The sequence below is a fragment of the Capra hircus genome, chromosome 1 (assembly GCF_001704415.2).
Source record: "Capra hircus breed San Clemente chromosome 1, ASM170441v1, whole genome shotgun sequence".
In the NCBI taxonomy this organism is placed as follows: Eukaryota; Metazoa; Chordata; class Mammalia; order Artiodactyla; family Bovidae; genus Capra; species Capra hircus.
Window position 1 is genome coordinate 135,968,555 of NC_030808.1, and position 26,612 is coordinate 135,995,166.

Sequence of the window (26,612 nt, forward strand, 5' to 3'; positions counted from 1 at the left end):
GGAATGCCTTCATGATTCCTCCATTTTCCACTCCACACGTTCCAGTCAATCTGCTTACTCAGAAAGCCCTCCAACATTTCTAGGAAGGTCTCTGGACCTGTTGTGGGCAGTATAGGATCTGGTCTGTCTCAGATTTGGCCTCACTCCAGATTGTACTTCCTACATTATAATCTCTGCAGGGATTTAACCCACTGCACCTGAGGCTGCAGGGGTTAATTCCCTTCCTTTTCTTTGGCGGCACAGCTTTGGTTTCGGCCCTGACTCTGCTTGCAGGCAGCCCTCTGGTGTCTGTTCCCCACCCAGACAAGAGGGAATGAAGGCCAAGGAGTGTGAGGGCTCACTTGCTCAATGGGACTGTGAAGAGGGGTTTGGCAGACACAACTGGGATGTACCAGGGAGTGCCTGCTACAATAGAGACCTGCCAAATGTTGTTACAGTCTGAGGCGGGTCTTGCCTCCTCCCAGGGAAAATGGACCAGGGTCTTGGGTCCCTAGGAAGAACCAAGCTGCCTGGGGTCCCAACAAGGTGTGGGCAGTAACCTGTGCCTGCTCACAGCCTGATAGCTGCTGCCACCTCTGGGTCAGGGCCATTGCAGCATTTTGTCCACTGCCTCAGGCACTCTTCCTGGCTTTGGCAGTTGCCAGTGGCTTATGTTTCCCCCTCTGGGATCATAGACTGAAGTCATGTCTAATTCTGCTGCTGGTGCTCCTACTGGTTTTGCCAGTTTTGTCGGCAGCCACCAGGCACATAGATGCTATTTGCAAATGCACAAGGTTACAGTGTCCCAGCAAGGACACCCAGTCTTTTTCCTGGACTCCCTTAGCTGCATTGTATTAGCCCTCATGGCAGCCAACCCCAGTCCCCTCCCTGGGGCCTGATCCCTGAGCCTCAGCCTCAGCAAACTCAGGCTGCGGATGTAGGCATGCAACCTGCTTCTCGGCTGGGAAGTTCTGGTCAGCAACAATCTCTATTGTGAATTCTCTCCGTTTTGCCTCTTGAGCACCTGATGCTACATTCCCTCTGAAGTTCTGAGGCTCACCCCTGATTCTGCCCATGAGTGGGTTTCTGAGTGTGCAGAAACTTTTCTGCCTTTATGACTTCCTCCCCAGCTCACAGGTGCCCTACAATCCTGTATCTCTTTATCTTTTGCCCTACCTCGTTCTAAGGAGACTGGCTTGCCTTTTTGGAAGTCTAAGGTCTTCTGCCGATCTTCAGAAGCTGTACTGTAGGAGTTGTTCCAAATGCACGTGAATTCTTGATGTATTTGTGGGAGAGATATGATCTTCCTGTCTTATTTCTCTGCCATCCTTCTCATGTTTTCTTAATTTCAGTTTTTGTATTCTTCAGTTCTGACTGGTTCTTTTATACTTTCTAGTTCCTTGTTAAAATTCTCACCATGTTCATCTACTTTTTCCTCTAACTCAGTTGACATTCTTATTACTAATGTTTTGAATTCTCTATCTGGTGAGTTGTTTATTTCTGTTTCTTTGTGGTTTTCTTTGTTGTTGTTTAAGAGTTTTTGCTTACTTTTAATTGAGATCTATTCCTCTGTCTTCTCATTTTGCTTGACTTTCTCTGTCTCTGTGAAATTAGGTGAAACAGTTACCTACTGAGGTCTTGAAGGGGTGTCTTCTAGGAACATGTGCTCTCTTGTGGGCACAAAGCATGTGCTCTGTGGTTCTGATGGGAGAGCTGGACCTAATGTGAATAGGAGTCACATCTTTCCTCAGAGTGTGTGAGCAGCTATCACCTAGGTAGGAGGTAATGCTGGAGAAGGAGGGGCTAGGGCTTGAACTAGGTGTGAGCCAGGGCTTACTGTCTGCTCAGTGGCCATCACTGCCCTATCAAAGGGCAGGGTTAGGTCCCAAGTTGCTGTAGTAGAAGCCCTGAGGCTCAGATTTGAGCTGTTTCTGTTAGCTTTAAGTGTGAGCTCTCCCACATCCTAGCAATGGCACCCTTGCCCCAGAGAGGAGCAGTCTGGTACAAGAAGGACCCAAGCAGGCTCTCAGCATGTGACAGTTCTTGCATGTGATGGGGTGCAGGCTGGGGAGGTCCAGTCATAGAGTTCAGGCTCTTCTGACACACTGCCTGTGCAAATGCCAGTGATGGCTGTCCCTGACCTGCTGAGACGTCACTTTGGGTCTGGGCCACCTCTGGAACTAACAGTCAAGTTCTTTCCTTGGCCATAATAACCATCACTCCACTGTGGAGTTGTGGCATGATATAATAAGTGGTGCTGGAGCACTTGTTCTGCTCAGGCTGGGGCATGTACCCAGATGGTCACAGGAAACTGGCAGCCACTTGCGCAGTTTCAATCTGCCATCCTTGCCCTGCCTTGGGAGCAAGCAAGTGGGTGTGCACTCCTCAGGAGTGGAGGCCAGGCTTCCAACAGCCCTCCTGTTAGTCTCACTGGTCCTCTGACGAATGAAGAGCATTTGTCTTCCCTGTGTCGGACCACAGGACTGGAGCGTCCAATATGTAGCTCAAATCATTTACTCCCCAAGGAGTACCTCTGCCCTTAAAATCTTCCTTTTCCTCAGAGTCCCCTCCCTGGGGCACATTTCTCTTCCTGTCTTACCCAACTCCATGTGGATATTTCTTACAACCTCGGTTGTACAGGAATCTTTCTTTCAGGATCCAGTTGGTTTTCAGTAAGAAATGTTCCATATGTAGATGTATTTTTTATGTTTGTCGGGGAAAGTGAATTCTACATCCTCCTATCCCACCAACCTTGATCTTCCCTCTCATCATAGAAGCTCTCAATTAAGGAATATGACCCTGTGTTGAGGCCCTTTCACTTTTTCATAAAGAATGGTTTGTTTACAGACCATGTTTAAAAAAATGGATTTCATCGTATAAACTAGAGCTTAAAAGATGTCAAAACTAGGTCAGAGGTGGAGAGATTAGGCTTAAGCCATCAAGAGATGACAAAATTACACATTCCCCTCCCTGAGCTTATTTTTATTTCCTAAGACATGGTTTCCTAAACATGGTTGTTTTCTCTATGAGGAAAAAGATTTAAAACTGGCAAAATGCAACTACATTTATGGTCAGCTTAATGTACATACCTAGTTGGAAAATGCAATGTTCTGGCTAATTGAAAATTCTGTTAGCTAAGAGTCAGGGTGTCTCCATGGCTGATTCATGTCAATGTATGGCAAAAATCACCACAATACTGTAAAGTAATTAGCCTCCAATTAAACTAAATTAATGAATTTTTAAAAAGAGTCAGGGTTCTCTTCGTATATGCAGGTATATCCTGTGTAGGAACATGCCTCTGTGTGCACTTTTACATGTGTATATTTGTACATTTCCTTACACATTTGGGTTTGGATTGCTAGCAAACACAGAATTAGAAAAGAATATACAATACTAAATAATACACTGAGCACAGTTTAATTTATTCAACAAATATACATTGAACACATTTACATTCATTTAAATATCACATCATTGTGGCTTTAGCATCTAGCATGCCCCAAAGGGTGAGATCATTTTCCAAAAGTCAGTGTGTGAGACATAAAAGGTCTTGTCCTGCTTTCTAAATGTTTACTGCCTGGCAGGGATCTGATTTAACTTTGCTATTTCAGGACTTCCAGAATCTTGCAGGGACTAAACTATGATCAAGACTATTGCAGATATAAGGCAGTGTCAATGCAAAGTTGGAAAAAAAAAGGCAGAAAACCAGCTTGTGTTGTGTTTACTACTTACATATCATCTAATGGATCTGTAGGAGAGATTTCTTTTTAAGGAGGGAAGGGGTACCTTTAAAATCATGATTTCATTAGTGCCATCTTCCCCTGCTTCAGTCCATCGTTGAAACCGCTACCATATGCTGTAATTTTCCACAAGAAAAATTAGTTTCCTTTTCTAATCAAATTTTATATACATGTTTGTTCCCTCCCTTTGTTTTGAAATCTATGATTAATTTATGAGAAGTCCCCTTAGATACAAAGTAGACCTTTAGAAGAGAAATGTTAAAACAACTCAAATGTTTCATGAAATGTCATTTCTGTGTGATATCCTTGTAAAGGTAGCAGGATTCTAGAAAGAGGAGTTAGAATTAAAATTAGGTCCTTTTGATAAATCTCTCTTGGATCTCTTTCTGTGAGAATTAAGACACTACCATATGTCCACAGGTAGACAGTCAGGACTTATCAAGGAGTTCATTTTGAATTTTAAATCCAGTGCTTACAAAGAGTTAAACACAAATTAATTTTCCCAAAATAGATTACCTAAAGGTCAGTTCATACATCTAGTTGTTTAGTTTCTTTTGGCTTGTACTATGGAATATTTTTGGATTGCCCAGAAGACAGAACTGATGCCCTTGTGGTTAGCAAAAGTGATCCCTAGTTTTAAGCCAAATGCCTTCTTGCTGACAGTATCTGAGCAGAGTCCTATAGGCACATCTCAATGTTTTGCCCTAAGTCTAGCACTCACTACAGCCTCATCTATGCAGACATAAGCAGTGCAAATGGGTAAGTGGAAAGGAAAGAAAAAAGAAAAGAATGAGGGCTCTTTATCAGGCACGGTGATTAGCAGAAATATGTCATAGCCAAAGGGATGTTATGTGTGAAATAAGTAATTCACAAAGCTGAATAAAGCAGAACAGCCTTCATGTTCCTCTGCAGCTCTTTGCCCTTCCTGAGGCAGGGGTAAGGATGAGCTGAGTGCTCAGAATTAAGATAGTCCCTCCTCTAGTCTAGCGGTAAAGAATCCGCCTGTGAATGCAGGAGACCTAAGGGGCACGGCTTTGATCCCTGGGTCAGGAGGATCTCCTGGAGGAGAGCATGGCAACCCACACTGATAGTCTTGCCTGGAGAATCCCGTGGACAGAGGCCCTGGAGGACTACAGTCCATGGGGTCACAGTCAGACACAAATGAAGTGACTTAGCATGTATGCACTTGTCTAGCTGGGGTTAAACGGGAGCCCTCTGTGTTTGGTGTAAGACCCCTCAAGTAGGAATCTGTCTGGAGACCCAGAACCCCGGATGCTCTAATATCCACACTACCTGCCTCCCAACCCACTCCCTATACTTACAGCCTCGGGACTATCAGGACTCATTTCATTACACCTTTTACTCCTACAGACAACAGACACAATGAGATGCCCAGGTCACCTCTCATTCCTCCAATTTTTATACTCAAACAGCCTCTTTCATAGTTTTTTCTTGACCTTCTATCTCCCGTCCTTCTCAGTGTCTGATGCCCTTTTCCTGTGCTCTCTGGGACTCTCAGGCAGCCATCAGGAAGACTCCCTTCCTGTCTGAATGCTCCCTCTGTCTTTCTACCTTGGCTGTTCCCTAAGGACACTACTCCCCCGCTCCAGCCCTCGCAAGTGGTGTCTATTTTCTCCCACATTCTCAAACCATAGGGCTTAGAGGTAGGGTGGAAGTCCTAATGCTTCTCTTTACCACATCTGGCCCACTATCCTTCCTCTTCTCTTCCATAAAAGCTCTTGAGTTCTGAATCATACAAAATCAGACTGTACCATCCACTCCCCCAAAGTCGAGGAAGAAATGGTTTCCTGGCACCTGTCACACTCCATCACTATGGTGGCCACGATTCTAGGTGAATTCAGTGTCCACACAGATGAGCTTTCTTATCCCCCACTTCTCAGTCCCTGTCTTCCACCCTAACTCCAAGAACACATATCAGTTCTTAACTGAAATTCCTCCACAGTCATCTCCAACCACCACCACCCTGTCAGTTTCCCACTTCTGGTACCCCAACTCCAGCAACCTCAATGAGATCTGATAACCACTGATCCTCCCACTTCTCAATTTCCATCAGCCGCCTCTTGTCTGGCCTCACCTCCTTCACCAGTGTATATTCCACATTCAATTGTCAGAACCATTCCCTCCCTGAGTGAAAACTCCTCCTGCTCTCACAGGGACCTGCTCACTTGGTAAAGCCACACCCTGGTTGACCTCCTCTCTCCACTCTTTCACACACAGGCCCAGAGAAGAAAGTCACAGAATTCTGCTAAATGCTATTACTCTAAATCTGAGATCTCTAGTGAGCCCTCAGCATGCCTCAAGGGACTGGCTAAAGTCTTCAAAAGTGTTCTGTCTCATCTTTCTTCTCCCTGAATCCATAGGGGCTTGATATATCTTTGCAAAAATGAACTGTCATCAGAATTTAGAATGAAACAAAGTTAATTCCATGAAAGTAAGTTTCACATGAGACTTGTTTTAAGTTTCTCAGGCATATACACATAGAAAATGCTCACAAAGATTTCCCTCAGCACAAATTCCCATAAAAGTAAAAGAGAAGATTGGATAGCAGAGGACATTAACCAACTTCCCTTAAAACAGATTCTTTGAAAATCTCCTAGCTTTTGGCCCAAAAGAATGTCCATTAGCAGCAGATAGATGTTTTTACTTTCTAAGCCCACAGAAAATTCAAAGTTTTAAATAATGAGATGTTAATGGAGAATTAATAAAACTACCAAAAACTCTAAAAAAGTTTCATGGCTATTATTTCTGCCTTCACTCAAGAGGCTATGATTTTCCAATATGGAAAAATAATATGATGATGCTAGAGGAAACCATCCATCTCAGAGAAATAAAAATTGGATGAAGGAATGACTAAGCACTCATTTTACTTGCAAACTGAATAAATGACCTTTTCACCTAGAATATGCATCCTGATTTTCCAGCACTGCCATGAAGAAGACTCAGGGTCCATGATTTAAATTGTAGGTGGTTACAATACCTAACGAAGCCAATGAAAGAAATTGCTGCTGCTGCTGCTGCTAAGTCGCTTCAGTTGTGTCCAACTCTGTGCAACTCCATAGACGGCAGCCTACCATGCTCCACTGTCCTTGGATTTCTCCAGGCAAGAACACTGGAGTGGGTTGCCATTGCCTTCTCCAATGAAGAAATTGCTAGTTCCTTTTAAAAGTAAGTGTCAAAACTAGTAGCAACATTCACTTAAATGATTCAGGAGGTCCATAAAATTGTGTCAAAATATCTCTTTCAAAGTGAAGCACTCACTGATTTTCCTTTCACGTGTGGGTAACCATTCAAGGTAAAATGACAAATTGGAATACACATGCCATCCATCGTAAAAGCTCTCCTATGCAGATACTTATATATTCCAGGCCAATGAACTGCATACCTACTGAATAACATGTCATTTTAGAACTATTCTAGACTTTAAGTTCCTAGGCACAAAGACACTCATTTGTACCCTTATCACTTAATGTGTACATAAAGTTGAACTTAACAGATGTTCTATAAAAACAATGCCCAGTCCTTTCCACCCACTAACATGCTACCTTGTTTAGATGGTGCTACAAACACTTGATCAGTAGGACCAAGCAGGTTTTAAATATTGTTAGGAATTTTAATGAGGCATGCTCATTGTACAAGCAGATAAATCACACAGAAAAATTACAAAATAAAATCACTTGGAAAAAAACCACTACTAAGATGTTATTCAACAGTCCCTCTGCCCGAGTGCTTAGCCGCTCAGTTGTGTCTTTGCAACCCTTGGGACTGTAGCCCATCGGGCTCTTCTGTCAATAGGCTTTTTCAGGCAAGAATACTGAAGTGGGTCCCCATTTTCTCCTCCAGGGATCTTTCTGACCCAGGGATCAAATTTGTGTCTCCTGTATCTCCTGCACTGCAGGCAGATTCTCTACTCACTGAGCCTTCGGGGAAGCCCTTTCTGCTCAAGTACATATATTAAAGACAATTTTATACAAAGCGACTCACACTACTTAAGCTTTCTTGTGATTATAATTATTTTAACCTAAATTTAACTTACTAATTTGCCAGATAGCTTCCCATAAAAATAAAGTATTTTTTAATTGAAGAGTAATTTACATACTATACTACATTAGTTATGTTAGAACATAGTGATTTGATATTTTTATACATTACAAAATTATCTCCACAATGAGACTAGTTACCCTCTGTCACCATACAAAGTGATTACAATTTTATTGACAATATTACCCATGCTGTACATTTCATCCCCATGACTCATTTTATAATTGGAAGTTTGGGCCTCTTAATCTCCCTCACCTGTTTCACTCACCCTGCCACCTTCCTCCCACGGGGGACCATAAAGTTTATTCTCTGTATCTACGACTATGTTTTCAAATGATTTGGTCATTTTTTTAGATTCTAAATATAAGTGAAATCACATAGTATTTGTCTTTCTCTCACCTATTTCACTTAGCATAACATCCTCTAGGTCCTCTTAACATTCCTCTTATCACAAATGACAAGATTTCATTTTCACGGCTGAGTAACACTCTATTGTGTATATGTATATGTGTCTTTTTTATCCATTCATCTATTAATGGACATTTCAATTACTTCCATGTCTTGGCTATCGTAAATTATGCTGCTGTGAACATCAGGGTACATGTATCTTTTTGAATTAATCTTTTCATTTCCTTTGGATATATACCCATGAGTAGAATTTCTGGATCATATGATAAGTATAGGTTTTAAAGAAACCTTCATACTATTTTTCATAGTGACTGTACCAATTTATAGTCTTATCAACAGTGTACACGGGGTCCCCTTTCTCCACATCCTGGCCAATATTTGTTCCTTGCTGCCTTTTTGATGACAGTCATTCTGACAGGTGTGAGGTTTTGTGATTTCCATTTTCATTTCCCTGATGATTAGTGATGTTGAGCATCTTTTCATATTTCTGTTGACCATCTATATGGCTTTTTGGGAAAATCTCCAATCAGATCTGTCCGTTTTTTAAGATAGTTTATTGGGGTTTTTTTATGTTGAGTTGTACAAGTTCTCTGTATATTTTGGATATTAATCCCCTTATAGGATATATTACTTACCAACATCTTCTCCCATTCAGTAGTCTGTCTTTTCATTTTGTTAACAGTTTCCTTCACAGAGAAAAGCTTTTGAGTTTTGCTGTTGTGTTGTGTTACACTAAGACGTGTCTGACTCTTTGCAATGCCATGGACTGTAGCCTGCCAGGCTCCTCTGTTCATGGAATTCTCTGGGCAAGAATATCGGAGTGGATTGCCATTCCCTTCTCCAGGGGATTTTCCCAACCCAAGGATCGAATCTGGGTCTCCTGCATTGCAGGTGGATTCTCTACCGCCTGAGCCACCAAGGAAGCCACGAGCTTGACCCAGTCCAACTTGTTTACTATGGCTTTTCTTTCTCTTGCCTGAGGAGGCAGATCAAAAGACATATTGGTAACACTGCCTATGTTTTCTTTTAGAAGTTTCTTGCTTCAGGTCTCATATTTCAGTCTTTAATTCATTTGAGTTTATTTTTGCACATAATATGAGAAAAAAGTCCAGTTTGACTCTTTAGCATGTCAAAAAAGCTGTCCAGTTTCCTTGACACTGTTTTTTGAAGAGGCTTTCCTTTCCCCATTATAGATCCTTGCCTCTTTCGTCAAAGATTAAGTGGCCATATAACATGTGGCTTCATTTCTGGGCTTTCTGTTCAGAACTGTGTTATTTTTAATGGCTCTATTGTATTTCATGGTAGACATGTATCATTATTTAGTGACAAGTCTCCTACTAATGGATACTTAGGTTATTTCTAGTTTTTTCTTATCAAATACAAACCTACAGTGGGTATCCCTGTGAATGCATCTATGCTATGAAACAAACGTAACAACAGAGACCCAACCAACCAACTGGTTATAACAACACTGACCCAAACCCTCCAGAGGTCCTCAGTCTTGTCAACACCATTATGCTGTTGAAACACATTGCCAATGTGTTTCTACTTGCACGTTAGAGACATTAACAATAAACATGCTCTAAATATTTCAGTTAGTCACATCTTTAAATCTTGCTTATAGTGATTTTTGTCATATTTCGTCAAGTTTTATTGTACTATGAAAGAACAAATTTTTAAACAATTTCTGATTTTCATGACACATATGGAAAGATTCTATCACTCCAAACTTTTTAAAATCAGTATTTTCTGCTAGTACCATTATTCTTAACCATTTTGTGATGAGAACCCTGTTTGAGAATCTGATGAAACCAGAACCACCCAGAAAAAAAGCTTTTAAATGTAAACATTTTGCAGATAATTTCACACAGTTGAAGCCTTCATTAACCTGATATGTGATCTTGTGGAAATCATATTTTATGCATTTCTCTGCAAACTAACATGGAATGATAAATTTTCAAAATACTCACTATATCTATAGGTTAAGTGGGCCCCTTTCTAATATCTTTCTTCTCAAGGATTTCATTCCCACTGCCTTGGTCTTCGTCCCATGCATCTTATACAAAAATACTTGTGAGTAAATATGTGAAGAGTTCTCTTTAGGATTTGCCAGTTGCCATCTCTGGCCAAGCCCACATATGTAATGAGCTTTGAAGAGTTAAGAAAAACTGGTAAAAAGATCCCTTTCCAGCTTCTCGGGATTATCTCAGAGAGCCCTGAAGTTTATTTTGAAATTTTTATTAAATTCTTATTATCACTTATCATTTAGCCATTCTCAATTTCTATAATTCCTGAGTCCTTAATTTTTACCACCCTGTAGAATAAATTTTAAAATCTCCTAATAAGTTATGGGAAATTAAATAAAACTATAAGTTATGAAGGAGATAAGTTATCATGTGGACATGATAGAAGGTGAGCCAATAAGTACTCCAGAAGAAAGGAAGGTACTGTTGCTGCTGCTGCTAAGTCGCTTCAGTGGTGTCTGACTCTGTGCGACCCCACAGACAGCAGCCCACCAGGCTCCCCCATCCCTGGGATTCTCCAGGCAAGAACACTGGAGTGGGTTGCCATTTCCTTCTCCAATGCATGAAAGTGAAAAGTGAAAGTGAAGTCGCTCAGTCGTGTCTGACTCTTAGTGACCCCATGGACTATAGCCCACCAGGCTCCTCCACTGTATATTGCTTCACACATGGCAAGGAAGGAAAAAATACACAAGACTTTCTCATCAAAATGTAAGCTATTCATATAATAGCTAAATGGTATGTACTAAATGAAATTCAGAAGATCAAAGTACTTTAACAATGAGGGCTTTCACAGAATTGTCACAAAATTCAGAGGAATAAACCTGGGTTACAGGCAAACCTCTGCTAAGAAATCTGGGTAGAAACCTGGGTTACAGGCTGAGCTCTGCTACACAGGAGCTACTGACTGGCTTTGGGCAAGTCACTTCCTTTCTCTGGGTTGATAACCCCCAGTTTAAACCTTACATTCTCACAAAAGCCTCCCTGGACCCTAAGGCAGCTCCCAGTGGTGGGCTTCTGAAGTTCCCAGTACTTACAGCTTTCAGATTTAATCATCTGTTCATTGCCTATCCTCTCCACTTGACAGTAAGCTCCACCTCTATATTCACCTCCAATCTCCTGCTCCTTATACAGTGCCTGGCACAAAATAGAGGGAAGAAAGGAGGAAAGAATTAAGAAATAACTGAATCAATAAACTGATCCAAAAAAGAGGTGGACCAGAAGACCTCTAAGGTGTGCTTAGATCTTAATGTATTAAAGGCATTTCTTCCTGTTGAATGCTATAAATGGTTGGGTTTAATTAGGTTAAAACATTTATGGATCACCTAATTTGAACAAAGTCTTATGCTTGGTCTATAGGGAGAAAAAGGGTAGCCAAAGATGCACGAGAAATAGGTCTTGTCCCTGCCCTTCAAAGAAATGGGTTTGGCTAAGGAAAAAAGACTACATTAAACAGCTAGGACAAAGGAATAGGACAACTTAAATGAAAACAAAAATAACAGAGTAAGTGATATGACTAAGAGGAATTGGATGGACTCCTAATTATTAAAATACACTACACAGAAGTGAACTGACTCCTCTGTAACCACACAGACAATTTAAGTGAGACCTGATGGAAAAGAACTCCAGCCTTTCCATCTTCTGGTAGTTAAGGAAGCCTCTTAAGTAAAAGGTGAGGCTCATGTTCCTGACACAGGGTTACAAGAGAGAAGTAAGATTCAGCTCAACAGATGAAGTCTGATATGACCAAATCAATCCTACTGCAGACAGCTTTGGAGGCATTCAGAGTTTCACCCACCTGGAAAAATAAATGCCATTCCAGAGAGAAACAGCAAGTGGACATTGATAAAATACATTAAAATGGTAATGAAGCTCCCCTGGTGGCTCAGACACTAAAGAATCTGCCTGCAATGCAGAAAACCCAGATTCAATTCCTGGGTCATAAAGATCCCCTGGAGAAGGGAATTTCTACCCACTCCAGTATTTTTGCTCAGAGAATTTTTTGGATAGAGGAGGCTAGTGGCGTACAGTCCATGGGGTCACAAAGAGTCAGACACAGCTGAGCTATACACACACACACACACACACACACACACACACACACACACACACGGGAATGAATAAGATAGGCTACAAACTACTAATGCCATGCAGTCCCCCTTTTTTGAGACCCTACCCATGTGCCTCCTGTAGGATAAGTCATGCAAAGAATGCATAAGAAGTTCCTGGTAGGGTCCACGCTTGAACTCCAGAGACAAATGAGTAAATGAGGAAAACAATTCCAATTAGTAACAAAGTCTCCTAGTTGCAAAATGTGGCGTCAAATTACAATGTCCAAAGAAGCAAAGCTAGATGAGCAGAAACGCCTGGAGTGGAGCTGGGAAACAGGGTTTTGCCCTTGGCACTTCTTGGTCTCTTCTTGTTGGGCCTCTCACCCCTGAGGATTATCCCTCTCCCATCTTCTCCACCCTGGGAAGAAAGGTGGTGGGCACAAGGGAGTAGCCCCAACATTTAGTGGTCTGCCCAGCTGCAAAGGGAGGAAACCCAGGCAGACAGGCTGTGGCATGAGAGCACACCTGAGAGAGGTGATTCTGAGGGCCGAGCAGGATGTGACTGGAAGTAATTTAAGGTGTGAGTTATTTTTCCTTCCTCAGGAACAAACCCACAGTGGGGCTATCATCCTCCCAAGGCAAGATCTAATCCCATCTGCTCTTCTTCCTAAATTCTGAGGGAACAGGGGAGAGCTTCCAGTAGGAGAAAGTTCTCATTAGCTTACAGGTGGGGAATTGAGAGATTTATTTAAAACTGAAGAAAGAGCAGGAGACTCAGCCTAACACAAGGTGCAGAGTGGCCACGTATCAGCTGCTGCACACCTCACCTTCCCGTCGCTATTCTCATCCCGGTGCCCATAATTTAAAAAACTCAAAATCAACAGCTTAAAAGAAAACCCAGCTGGATTAGAGGCTGTATATTTCTTGCTTCCTCCAACTATGAATAACTCTGTAAGAAAGAACACATGGCCGAAACACTGGTTTTTCCCCTTCAGGAGGATTAACAAGCAACTTCATGCAATAGAGTCACCCAGTTTATTGTTACCACCCTCCCTTTCTGTCACCCTAAACACACACACAGGCACTTCCTCCATCAGTGCTCATGGAGAGAAGAGGGTGGGAGGCTCCTGCTGCACGCCTATAATATCTCTCCACTCAAAGTAGTTACACTAGATAATCTTTCTGATTATGAACCCCCAAAACCCCAAACAAACAAACAATTCTATCACGAATCTTCTCCAAAAAGAGGATCTGGAAAGAAAAATTCAATCATCCATAGGTATCTGCTGGGGAATTGGACCCAGCTAATTCCCCAGTAGATAGCAAAAGTTGCAGGTGCTCCATCCCCTTATATAAAACATCAGTGTTGAAGTAATCTCTAGATTATTTATGTTACCTAACATAATGTAAATACTATCTAAATTGTTATAAATACAATGTAAAAGCTATGTAAATAGTTGCCAGTGTGCAGCAAATTCAAGTTTTCCTTTTTTTTGGAATTTTGTGTAACTTTTTTTCTCAAATATCTTCGATCTACAGTTTATTGAATCGTGGATGCAGAACCATGGATATGAAGGGCTGACTGTATACTGTAGTGGATCTTTTCACATCACAAATATTCTCATGGATTTTTATATATTTCCCTTAAAAGTCTAAGATAAAAAGAGAGAAAGCCCACAAAATTTAGACAACTGTTAAGGGTTCAGTGAGCTACTGCTCATATCACCAAAGAATGCAGAAAAACCCATGCAGTTGTACTTATACCTCTCATCAGTAAATTCAAGCAAATATTTTCTCCCATACGACTCATGCAGCTCAAAATCAAAAAACTCAATTTAAAAAAAAAAAGGAAGATCTAAATAGACACTTCTGTAAAGAAGACAGACAGGTGGCCAAAAAGCACATGAGAAGATGCTTAACATCACTAATTATTGCCTGCCTGCGTGCATGCTCAGTCTTGTCTGACTCTTTGCAACGCTATGGATTGTAGCCCACCAGACTCCTCTCTCCATGGAATTTCCAGGCAAGAATACTGCAGTAGGTTGCCATTTCCTACACTAGGGGATCTTTCCAAACCAGGGATCAAAGCTGCATTTCCTGCATTGGCAGGTGGATTCTTTACTACTGAGCCACCTGAGAAGCCCCAACTAATTATCAGAGAAATGCAAATCAAAACTACAATGAGGTATTACCTTACACTGGTCAGATGGCTATCATCAATAAAATCCACAAAAATAAATAAATAAATAAATGCTGGAGAGGGTGTGGAGAAAAGGGAACCCTCCTACACTGTTGGTGGGAATGTAAATTGGTAATAGCCACTATGGGAACAGTATGGAGGTTCCTTAAGAAATTAAAAGTAGAACTGCCATATGACCCTGCAATCCCATTCTTGGGCATATATCCAGGAAAAAACATGCTTCAAAAGGATACATCCACCCCACTGTTCATGGCAGCAACAGCCAAGACATGAAAGCAACCTAAGTGCCCATAAAGAAGGTGTGGGATATATATATACATATATATGTATGTAAATATATGTATGTATACATATATGTATGTGTATATATATATATATATATATATATATACACACACACAATGGAATATTATTCAGCCATCAAAAGAATGAAATAATGCCACTTGCAGCAACATGGATGGACCTGGAGATGACCATACTAAGTGAAGTAATTCAGATAGAGAAAAACAAATGTCATATGACATTGCTGCTACTGCTAAGTCGCTTCAGTCGTGTCCGACTCTGTGCGACCTCATAGACAGCAGTCCATCAGGCTCCCCCGTCCCTGGGATTCTCCAGGCAAGAACGCTGGAGTGGGTTGCCATTTCCTTCTCCAATGCATGAAACTGAAAAGTGAAAGTGAAGTCGCTCAGTTGTGTCTGACTCTTCGCGACACCCTGGACTGCAGCCTACCAGGCTCCTCCGTCCATGGGATTTCCAAGGCAAGAGTACTGGAGTGGGGTGTCATTGCCTTCTCCTAAAAAAATGATACAAATGAACTTATTCACAAAACAGAGACAGTTTCACAGATCTCAAAATTAAATTAAATTTATGGTTACCAAATGGGGAATATGGGGGAAATAAATTAGGAGACTAGGATTAATATATACACACTACTATATGTAAACTAGATAACTAACAAGGACCTACTATATAGCATTAATGCTACAATGTAGTATTGAAAGACGCTTGCTCCTTGGAAGAAAAGCAGTGACAAACCTAGACAGCATGTTAAAAAACAGAGACAGAAGTCTGTATGGTCAGAGCTACAACTTTTCCAGTAGTCACATATACATGTGAGAGTTGGACCATAAAGAAGGCAGAGAGGTGAAGAATTGATGCTTTCAAACTGTGGTACTGGAGAAGGCTCTTGAGAGACCCCTGGACAGCAAGGAGATCAATCCTAAAGGAAACCAACCTGAATATTCATTGGAAAGACTGATGCTGAAGCTGAAGCTCCAGCACTTCAGCCACCTGATGAGAAGAGCTGACACATTAGAAAAGATCCTGATGCTGTGAAAGATTAAGGGGAAGAGAAGGAGGTGACAGAGAGTGAGATGGTTGGATGGCATCATCAACTCAATGGACATGAGTCTGAGCAAACTCTGGGAGATGGTGAAGTACAGGGAAGCCTGGGATCCATGGAGTCACGAAGAATTGAGCAACTGAGCAACAATAACAACTATATAGAATAGGGAACTCTAATCAATATGTAATCAATATTATATAATAACCTATATGGAAAAAGAATTTGAAAAGAATGGTTGAATCACTTTGCTGTACCCTTGAAAGTAACACATCACTGCAAATCAACTATACACCAATAAAATTTTTTTAAAAAAACAAGCAAGAAAAGAGAAAAAATTAATGCAGTGAGAGATCCACAAGTATATACGAAATTGCAGCCAATGCTAATAACTAAAAAAGGAAGCTCAAACCAGAAAAGCAATACAAGTGTTTAAATTTTTTGTCCATGATACAATAAGAAAAATGGAGAAATAAAGGAAAGAGTAAGAAGGGCCAGAAGGAGATACGTTTTACAAACTACAATTTATAAGCCTAAAGTATGGCTTAAATCATTTGAGCAAGTGGTGGAAAACCATAATTTAAAAAGAGTGAACAAAAGAAACACTGATATGCTTTCAGCTCCACAGTCAGAAGGGCAGAACTGCCAGGACAGCATTACCATTGTCTGAGAACACTGGCAGGTTTATTCATGCTAAACATGCTATAATTGAGAATCAATATGGGGCAGAGTATGCTTAAATGAACTCCAAGGGTTTGTACAAGGGTTCGTACAAGCAATCCTGTTAACGTCACATTGCATTTTATTAAATGATGTTTGGAATAAAAAGCCTGTTGGTTGGGCCTGGGAAAACTTTGTTTTAAAGAGGTATAACTTCTTATGACAGCTATAATCATAACACTGATCTTCATGATAATCTCACTGCACATAAAAGGAATCAACTATGAAGATGAACCAGCGTTCAGGTTGCATGGAGTGTCCCTAAAACTGCCTTCAATTTCTAATGTGGGAGATAAATCAGGACATTATGAAGGTCCAGGATAATTATCACCATAACAGGTGCAGGGAGAACAGTATCCTTTTTTCCCCGAAGTAACAAGTTTATTCAATCTTTTTTTTTTCCATTTATTTATTTTTATTGACATAGACTTGATTCACAATGTTTAAGGTGTTCAGCAAAGTGATTCAGCTATACATACACAAGTGATTCAGTGGTAAAGAATCCACCTGCAATGCAGGAGACACAGGTTCAATCCCTGGGTCAGGAAGATTTTCCTGGAGGAGGAAAGGGCAACATGCTCCAATATTCTTGTCTAGGAAATCCCATGGACAGAAGAGCCTCTTCACGGGATCACAAAGAGTCAGATGCGACTGAGCACACTAACACATATACACACATATTTTTTAGATTCTGTTCTCTTATAGGCTATTACAAGATACGGTACATAGACTCCTGTGCTATACAATAAGTCCTTGTTGTTTATTGTTTTTTACTTTTGAATTTTTTATTTTGTATTGGCACAACATTGTAGCCAATGTTGTGATCATTTCAGGGGAACAGTGAAGAGACTCAGCTATACATATACATGTATCCATTATCTCCCAAACCTCCCTCTTATCTAGGCTGCCACATAACATTGAGCAGAGTTCCATGTGCTGTGCAATAGGTCCATGTTGGTTATCCGTTTTAAATATAGCAGTGTGTACATGACTATCCCAAAATCCCTCCATGCTGCTGCAAACGGCATTATTTCAATTCTTTTTAATGGCTGAGTAAAATTCCATTGTATTTACATACCACATTTTCTTTATCCATTCATATGCTGATGGTCATTTAGGCTGCTCCCATGCTTTAGCAATTGTAACCAGTGCTGCCATAAACATTGGGGTGCATGTATCCTTTCGGATCATGCTTTTCTCCAGACATATGTCCAGTAGCGGGATTTCAGGGTCATATGGTAGCTCTGTTTTTAGTTTAAGGAACCTCCATATTGTTCTCCATAGTGGCTGTACCAATTTACATTTCCACCAACAGTGTAGGAGGCTTCCCTTCTATTCACACCCTCTCCAGCATTTATTGTTTGTGGATTTTGATGATAACCATTCTGGCAGGTGTGAGGTGATATCTCATTGTAGTTTTGATTTGCATTTCTCTAATAATTAATGATGTTGAACATCTTCTCATGTGCCTATTGGCCATCCATATGTCTTCTTTGGAGAAATATCTATTTAGGTCTCCTGTCCATTTTTTGAGTGTATTGTTTGTTTTGATGCCGTTAAGTGACATATTAGTTGTTTATAAATTTTGGAGACTAATCCCTTACTGATCATATTATTTGCAAATATTTTCTCCCAATCTATGAATTGTCTTTTCGTTCTGTTTATTGTTTCCTTTGCTATGCAAAAGCTTTTGAGTTTAAGTGGGTCCCATTTGTTTGTTTTTATTTTCATTATTCTGGGAGATGAATCAAAAGACCCCCAAACAGCCAAAGCAATCTTGAGAAAAGAAAAATGCAGCTGGAAAAATTAGGCTGTCTGACTTCAGACTATACTACCAAGCTACATTCATCAAAACAGTATGGTACTGGCACAAAAATAGAAATATAGATCAATGGAATAGGGTAGAAAGCCCAGAAACAGGCCCATGCACCTGTGGCCAACTAATCTAAGACAAATGAAGCAAGACTATTCAATGTTAGAAAGACAATGTCTCCAGCAAATGGTACTGGGAAAACTGGACAGCCACATGTAAAAAAAAAAAAAAAGAAAAGAAATTAGATCATTCTTTAACTCCATACACAAAACATGCTCAAAATGGATTAAAGACCTAAATATGAGACTGGACACTATAAAACTCCTAGAGGAAAATATAGGCAGAACACTCTCTGACATAAATCACAGCAACATCTTTGTTTATCTATTTTATATATAGTAATGTGTATCTGTTAATCCCAAATTCCCAATTTATCCCTCTTCCCCATTTTCTCTTTGATAACTGTAAGTCTGTATCTATGTTTGTGAGTCTATTTCTGTTTTGTAAATTGGTTCATTTGTATTTTTTCCTAGATTCCACATACAATATCAGATGATATGTGTCTTTTCTGACTTACTTCATTCAGTATGACAATCTCTAGGTCCACCCACAGTGCTGCAAATGGTATTACTTCATTCTTTCTATGGCTGAATAATATTCCACTGTATTTGTGTGTGTGTGTGTGTGCATGTGTGTAGTAAAGACACTACTCTGTCTTTATCCATTCATCTGCTGATGGACACTTAGGTTGTTTCCATGTCTTGGCTATTGTAAACAGTGCCGCTATGAACACTTGGGTACATGTATCTTTTCAAATTATAAAGAAAGAAAGAAAAAGTGTTAATTGCTCAGTCACGTCCAACTCTTTATGATCCCATGGACTGTAGCCTACCAGGCTCCTCTGTCCATGGAGTACTCCAGGCAAGAAGACTGGAGTGGGTTGCCATTTCCTTCTCCAGGGGATCTTCCCGACCCAGGAATCAAACTTGTGTCTCTCATGTCTCCCACACTGCAGGCGCATTCTTTACTGCTGAGTCACCAGAGAAGCCCAATTAGAGTTTTTGTATTTTCTGGATATATGCCCAGAAGTGAGATTGCTGGGTCATATAGTTACTCTATTTGTGGTTTAAAGAAGCTCCAATACTGTTTTACACAGTGTCTGCACCAATTTACATTTCCACCAATAGTGTGGGAGGGTCCCCTTTCAGTCATGCCCTAGGAGCGTATATTTTCAGGTGCTTACTGATCAAGTTAGGGGTACTGGAGAAGAAACATGTGGTTACAGAAGGTGTGGCAGTTGTAGGCAGATGATGGCTAATCAAGAAATGTGACTCAGATCAGCTGGACAAATCTGATCAGTAACTTCGTCAGCAAGTGCACACACAGCTTGGTGCTGGGCAGTCAGAAGCGAGGGTATGGTACCATGTTCACAAGCACCCTACAAGGGGGCTATTTTGAGTCCCTTCTTAAAAATGAGAAAATTGAGATTGAGAGAAATATTTTTCCCAAAGTCACCTTTCTAAAATCTGATAGAGACAAGATGGAAATACACATCTGGCTAATGGGACAAAGGTTTTCAATGCTACCAAACAGATATGGTCACTGGAAAGAAAGGGCATTCTATGCACAGAATAGACAACTGGGCCAAGGACCAGTCTGAGTAAGGAGCAGTTTGTGAACAGAAAGAGTAGAAAGTCAGACAGTAAGTTGGAGTCATACTGCATACTGTCTTTATGCCTAATTAAGAAGCACATTGTCCTTCAGACTGTTGGGAATCACAGAACTTTGGAAATCAAGAAAGATGTAAGAAAGGGGGTAAACAGACCAAAGGATCTAAACTAGATAACAGGGTTAGTGGGAGGAGGGAAAAGATGGAAACGCATTTAGAGAAACACCAGAAGGAACAAGAGGCTGAAGTCTAGTACCATATTAACATGGGATTTGGGGCTCTCAAATTAAAAGACACTAATTGGGGGGTCTCTATTAATGTCCTTTTGTTTAATGTCTGGCAAATATTTTACTAATGTCAATAATTAAAAATTCCAGAAGTAATCTAATAAGCGTTCTGGTTCAGCTGGTAAAGAATTCGCCTGCAATGTGGGAGAGCTGGGTTCAGTTCCTGGGTTGGGAACATCCCGTGCAGAAAGGAAAGGCTACCCACTTCAGCATTCTGGCCTGGAGAATTCCATGGACTGTATAGTCCATGAGGTCACAAAGAGTCAGACAAGACAGAGCAACTTTCACTTTCACTTTCCAATAGAAAAGAGACAGCTTTTGAGAACTAAGGGAAGCATGCATCTGCCTGCCTTCATCCTCGTCCAGGAAGCTTCTTTTAAAAGGGACGTGCTAATAAGAAATCATGTTTGAGGATATTACTTCAGCCATGGCTTTGCTTCCTAGAAAGGCTAAGGCCAGGATTTAACAATGGGCTCAGTAGTGAAAGGCCTGAGTAGGATCTATTCCCTCCTGTGGTTCATGGGAAGCACAGGACACTTCACCAAAGCTGGAGGTTTCAGCCCTCCCCTCAAGCATCTGTGTCCATTTATCACACTTATTCCCCAACACTTATCCAGGGAGTGGCTTAGAGCAGGACAAAATCCCAGGATTGAGGACCTGAGACTCTCAGGCATCTTTCTGGCATCATCTTTCATCTCTTTACACCTCGGAGAGAGCAGATGTCTTTACCATTGCTACAGAATCTTCATGCAAGGGCTGCAAATTAGTTCCTGATTCTGTAAGAACAAACATAGTTTTGTTTTATTTTTATAAAAAATTAATTATATATGCAAAAATTTGACTTTATCTTTGGTTTATACTGTAAGATTAGAATTTCTTTAAAATTAAAATTGAGTATTTTAATCTGGTGATATATGGTTACAATATACAAGTCTTCCTCTTCAGAAGAAATACGATCATGTATATTAAAATGTATTGGATACAATTCTCTATTTTTCCCTTCTCGTTAAAAAAATTCCATAGAAGGTATAGGTATCTTCCCAGAGTAACAAGAGAAACTGAAGCAAAAGATTCATCTCTGCTCCTTTGAGCAGCTGAGTGAGAAAGCTGATCCCAATCATCTTTCAGTAACAGACTACATTCTTTCCTCAATTAGCAGTTGCAGAAGCCCCACTGAACTTTTCTTCTGCCGCTTTCAACAGAAGCTGTAGTTAAGGAAATACTAACTCTGTATGTGTCACTCCCATGCTCCAGCTGCTTGAGAAGAGTAAGAGCCTTAAATGAATTCAGTGAGCCAATGGGCTGTGTGTGATGTCACAGAGCAGGCCCTTCACAACTGTGATGGCCCACGAAGCTAGGACCATAATCTTACCCTGTCACAGAATCATAAATAAGGACAGAAAGTGAAGTCGCTCAGTCGTGTCCGACTCTTTGTGACCCCGGGGACTGCAGCCCACCAGGCTCCTCCGTCCATGGGATTCTCCAGGCAAGAATACTGGAGTGGGTTGCCATTTCCTTCTCCAGGGGCTCTTCCCGATCCAGGGATTGAACCCAGGTCTCCTGCATTGCAGGCAGATGCTTTAACCTCTGAGCCACCAGGGAAGACAGAGCCTTCTGCAAATATGAGGATGTACTCCCTTGTAAAGTCATATTCAATCATTGGTTCAAATGAAACTAACTCTCCAAGATCAGGGGTAAATAAACAGAACACACTACAACACAAAACATTTTAAAGTCTGCCTTTAAGGTAGTAATTCCCAAAATGACACCATCTATATGGAATCTATTTCTGGAGTAATAAGCCAAATTATTTTACTTTGTCAGAACTGGAATCTTACAAACCCAGCTGTTGAATAACACTTGTCAGAGATGTCAAAATGTCTTTCAACATTTAGACAGCTACCTAGCCATTATTCCTACAAGATGCATGGGTGGTTGAAAGAATCACATTTGACAGATGCAAAAAATATATATATATATATCCATATGGAAAATATAACTACTGATTTCCCAATCATCTAGCCCAGTAATTTCCCTACCATTCTGCTCTGGGATGCAGCTGCTGCTGCTGCTGACACTAAGTCACTTCAGTCGTGTCCAATTCTGTGCGACCCCATAGACGGCAGCCCACCAGGCTCCCCTGTCCCTGGGATTTTCCAGGCAAGAACAGTGGAGTGGGTTGCCATTTCCTTCTCCAATACATGATGCAGACAGTCTCCTAAAAAAAACAGATTCAGGCTTTTTCATAATTGCTACTGAATGCAGAGGCTTCAAAAGTAATCTTCCAATTCTTTATTATACACATAAACCATAAACACTGTTTATGTGGATTCTAAGAGTTAAGAATTCAGTGTCCTTACACAAGAGAGGTCTCACATTCTGTTGACCCTACCACTGCTCCCTTCCAGAGAAACCACAGTCTTTATCGAGGCAAGAAGACCCAGGCCACCACTGTGTGGACCAAGAGAGGGCATCAGTACCTCCAAGACTGCCTGGGAGAAAGATCTCTATAACCAGAGGGCTGATAGTTACTACAGAATCATCATATTCTTTTCCTTCTTGGTCCATACATAGACCATCAGTTAGGTTGTGGGGACAGGAAGATATAAGTAGAGAAGCCAAAACAGGAATCCTGAGCCATGTAAAGGTGGAGAAGTAGAATGCAGACTGATCAAGCACTGTTGGTGCGGACACATCCTGGAGTCGCAACAGATCGGGCAATAATCTTCCTGGTCCTGAGTTAGGTCCTGTCGCCGTGAGGTCTGGCCACATGATGGCTCTTTCTCATCCTGAAAGACCTCTGGGATTACCCACAACTTGCCACATGTCTGACGTTTGTTTTATTTTCCCATGTATTCTTACTTAAGCCTTCCATTTCTTAAGGAAACTTGAATGGGCTTCTGTTCTTGTAATCAGAGACATTTATAGATGCCCCACAGCAAGACGTCTGAAAGTGTTCTTTTTCTCTTTACTAACTATAAAACAACCTCAGATTTCCCATCTGAGAGTCTACACATAACCTCACAAATTTAGGGCTACTTTGCCAGTTTCTGTATTCACAGAGAAAGAAAAGAAATGGCTGGCAAAATCCCTTTCTCTTGGATTGTATTTAAATCTCCCTTGCTGCATTTTTTTCTCCCAGTCAAGAATAGAAACCACCATGCTCTGGGAGCCTCAGTATTCTCTCCACCCTCTGTGGCACTGACAGACTTCCCCCCTGTGACTCCTGGGTTGATTTCGAGCTTCAGGGACCAAGTTTTCCACTGGCAAAACCTGATTCTTCTGGTCTCTATAGAATCATATTGGCTCCCAAAGCAGTTCCAACACTGGGAATAGGTCAGGTTATACCAGAAATTAATGAGCCAGCCCCTCTGAGCACCTGCAACTTCTGTAACTCTAATTACTCCCCCTTTCTAAGACCCCCCAACACTCTAGCAGCCAGTGATTCTCAATCAGAGGCCATATTTAGAAATATAGGCGGCTTTGTTAGTTGACTTGATGACTTGGTTAGAGTAATACAAACATTCAACAACCAGGGATGCTATATGTCTTATAATGGACAGCAAAGTTTCACACAATGATGAGTCATTCTATCAAAATGCTAAGAGAACCTCCCTTGAGAAACACTAAGACCCCTCCAACACCCCAAGCAGAACAGAAACACAAAGTGAAGAGAGGAGGGCAATACGAGGATCGGCACCACACAGTCAGGAGAGAGGCAGCCAGTGAAGGCCATCCAAGAGTCATCTCAGCCCAGCCATCTCCAGGCCTTGTCTCCAGCAACACTACTCACAGCACGGAAACCCTCTGCTCTCATTCCTTCTACCATGCAAAACAGTCAGTTAGATTTAAATTACATCTTTTAAAATACGTGTCTTTATTTCTACATCTTTTCATTTGTTCTAACTATGATAGTTTCAGACCAACTAATATTGGTACTAGAAAGAGATAATATCACCTGAAAATTCGTCCATGTTGCTCAAGGGCTTAACTACTAAATATGTTCTATACTACTTTACAAACTAATTCTTTAGGGGATAACGCCTCAGAGCTTAAGCTTGTGAACTAATACCTTCTTATGAAACACTTTTCTGAGCCATGCTGGGGCTTGGAAGGAAGGAAGGTGAAAACTCTCTCACCACCTGTCCCAGACCCTTTGTGAAGCTCTGATGCTCTAGGCCTTATCAAAAGAGACATCCTGCACAAACAAGCTTCACCACCGAGAGTCAGGGTGTGGAGACACCAAATGGAAAGAGACAGCTCAGCAGCCTGGGATTAAAGCACAAATATTTTTGAGGCAGTGCACTCAGTTATGTCAGAGAGACAGGTTCATGGCACTTTCTGTGACAGGTGCTTCAGCAAGCTAAAAAGTTCAGCAAGATCCTCTCACAGACTGAAAAGTGACCCAGGATGGAGAAATCCAAAACACAATTCTGTTCTAAATGAGGTGAGGTCTTGTTATAATAAGCACACACACACACTGTCACTACAAGTATGGATTTCTGATAAACAGTCTTTACAGATTAAAGCAGTGCTGTCCAACAGAACTTCCTGACGATGGCCACACTCTCTGTCCACACTGTGCTGTGTCAATATGGTCTTGGTGTAAGTTTGGTGAGTGTATCTAATAAGTACAGAGACCAACACCTCAGCAAGGCTGAACTCAAACCTGCCAGGACAGTTTACATCTAATCCCTGCACTTGCTCTTCCTAAACTGAGGTTTTCTAGTAAAATAACATGACTGCTTCAGGACCAAGGCAAGGTGATAGTCCTTTTCACCATTCCAGCACAGTTCTAGAAGATGACCAGAGAACAACCAAGACACTAAAACATTTTATGTATCATTCAAAAGGCATGGGTTGAAGACAACCCCTTTTCTATACTTTCAAAGGAGAGAAATAGATGGAAAAGCTAAAGAATAAAAACGGACTTCTCCAAACATTCTCTGGTATTTGTTGTATTACTCACAAAATCTGCTCTAGGATCCACAGTAATTTGGGAGGATATTTTTCTTTGGGAGGGTAACTTCTTTATGTCCTTTGGTGACTTTATGTCCTAGTGACTTCCCTTCACTAGGTGGCACTAGTGACAAAGATCCCACCTGCCAATGCAGAAGACTTAAGAGACTCAAGTTCAATCCCTGGGTCAGGAAAGTCCCCTGAAGGAGGGCATGGCAACCCACTCCAATATTCTTGCCTGGAGAATCTCCATGGACAGAGGAGCTTGGTGGGCTACAATGCATAGGGTCGCAAAGAATCAGACATGACTGAAGCAACTTAGCACTAATTATACGAGTCACTTTAAGATTACCACAATCTCCAATCCCTAGCTGAAAGCAATTTCTTTGACTGCTCTTCTAACAGCTTATTTCTTTCTCCTCCACGCTCCCATTTTTTCCTTTCCAAAAAAAAAGCCTTTATTCAAGAGTATATTGTTGAAATGAACTGAATATGAAGGCTTCAAGTGAAATCAGAGTCTGGCACTATGCATCATTTCCCACACCACTGACCCTTCAAACTCCCCTGCTCCTCAGCTACTGCCTTCATAAAGATTAAGAGAGATCCCTGGGTCCTGGATATTTTAGGAGACAGGTATTTCTTAGCATTCATAGAGCTCTCAAGTAATCACACAGTGCTTTGTACATCCCTTCTTTTGGCTTCAGACTTACAGATGCTGTGTCTACTTTACAGGTAGGGAAACTAGCATAATGAGGCTAAGTTACTGAAATGCCATCCCAGAGAAACTCAAGAACAAAATTAAGTCACCTCCAGCAGTGGTTCTCAACCAGGGGCAGTTTTTTCCCCAGGGCACATTTGGCAATGTCTGGAGACACTTTTGATTGTCCTGATTGTGGTGGGGGTCGGGTGAACTACAGGCATCTAGAGGGTAGAGGCCAAGGATGCTGCCGAACATGCTTCACTGCACAGGATAGCCCACAACAAAGAAGCGCCAGGCTCAGCATACCAATGGTGCTGAGGATGAGAACCCCTGATCCTCTGGCATCTCCAGCACTAGTTTCTTTGGCTTCTAATCAATAAAGAATAGCTCCCTCTGTAATTTGATCCTCATACAGCATTTACACGGAAACATACCAGTTGAGGGCTATTTCTGTCATGCTATACTTTTTGGCGCCACAGAGGAAAATAAGGAAAAGCTGGCAAAGTCTGGCTCCTTTCCTCTAATGAGAAAGCTTAGCAGAGACCAGGTCCTTTCCTTAGTGACCCCCAGGCGCTGAGCTGGGGTCTGTGTCTGGCTGCTCACCTAGACCCTCCAGTTGTTGATGTGCCCTACAGCTCCCTGTCCTCTGCTTTGCTTATCT

At 41.2% G+C, this 26,612-nt stretch overlaps 1 protein-coding gene and 1 pseudogene across 2 annotated transcripts in view; both read right to left on the reverse strand.

Annotated features, from left to right (window-relative positions):
- The window catches only part of TMEM108 (transmembrane protein 108), a 422,004-nt gene that overhangs the window by 387,323 nt on the left and 8,069 nt on the right, over positions 1-26,612 (reverse strand). The window lies entirely within an intron of this gene.
- The window catches only part of LOC102169470, a 182,964-nt pseudogene continuing 167,459 nt past the window's right edge, over positions 11,108-26,612 (reverse strand).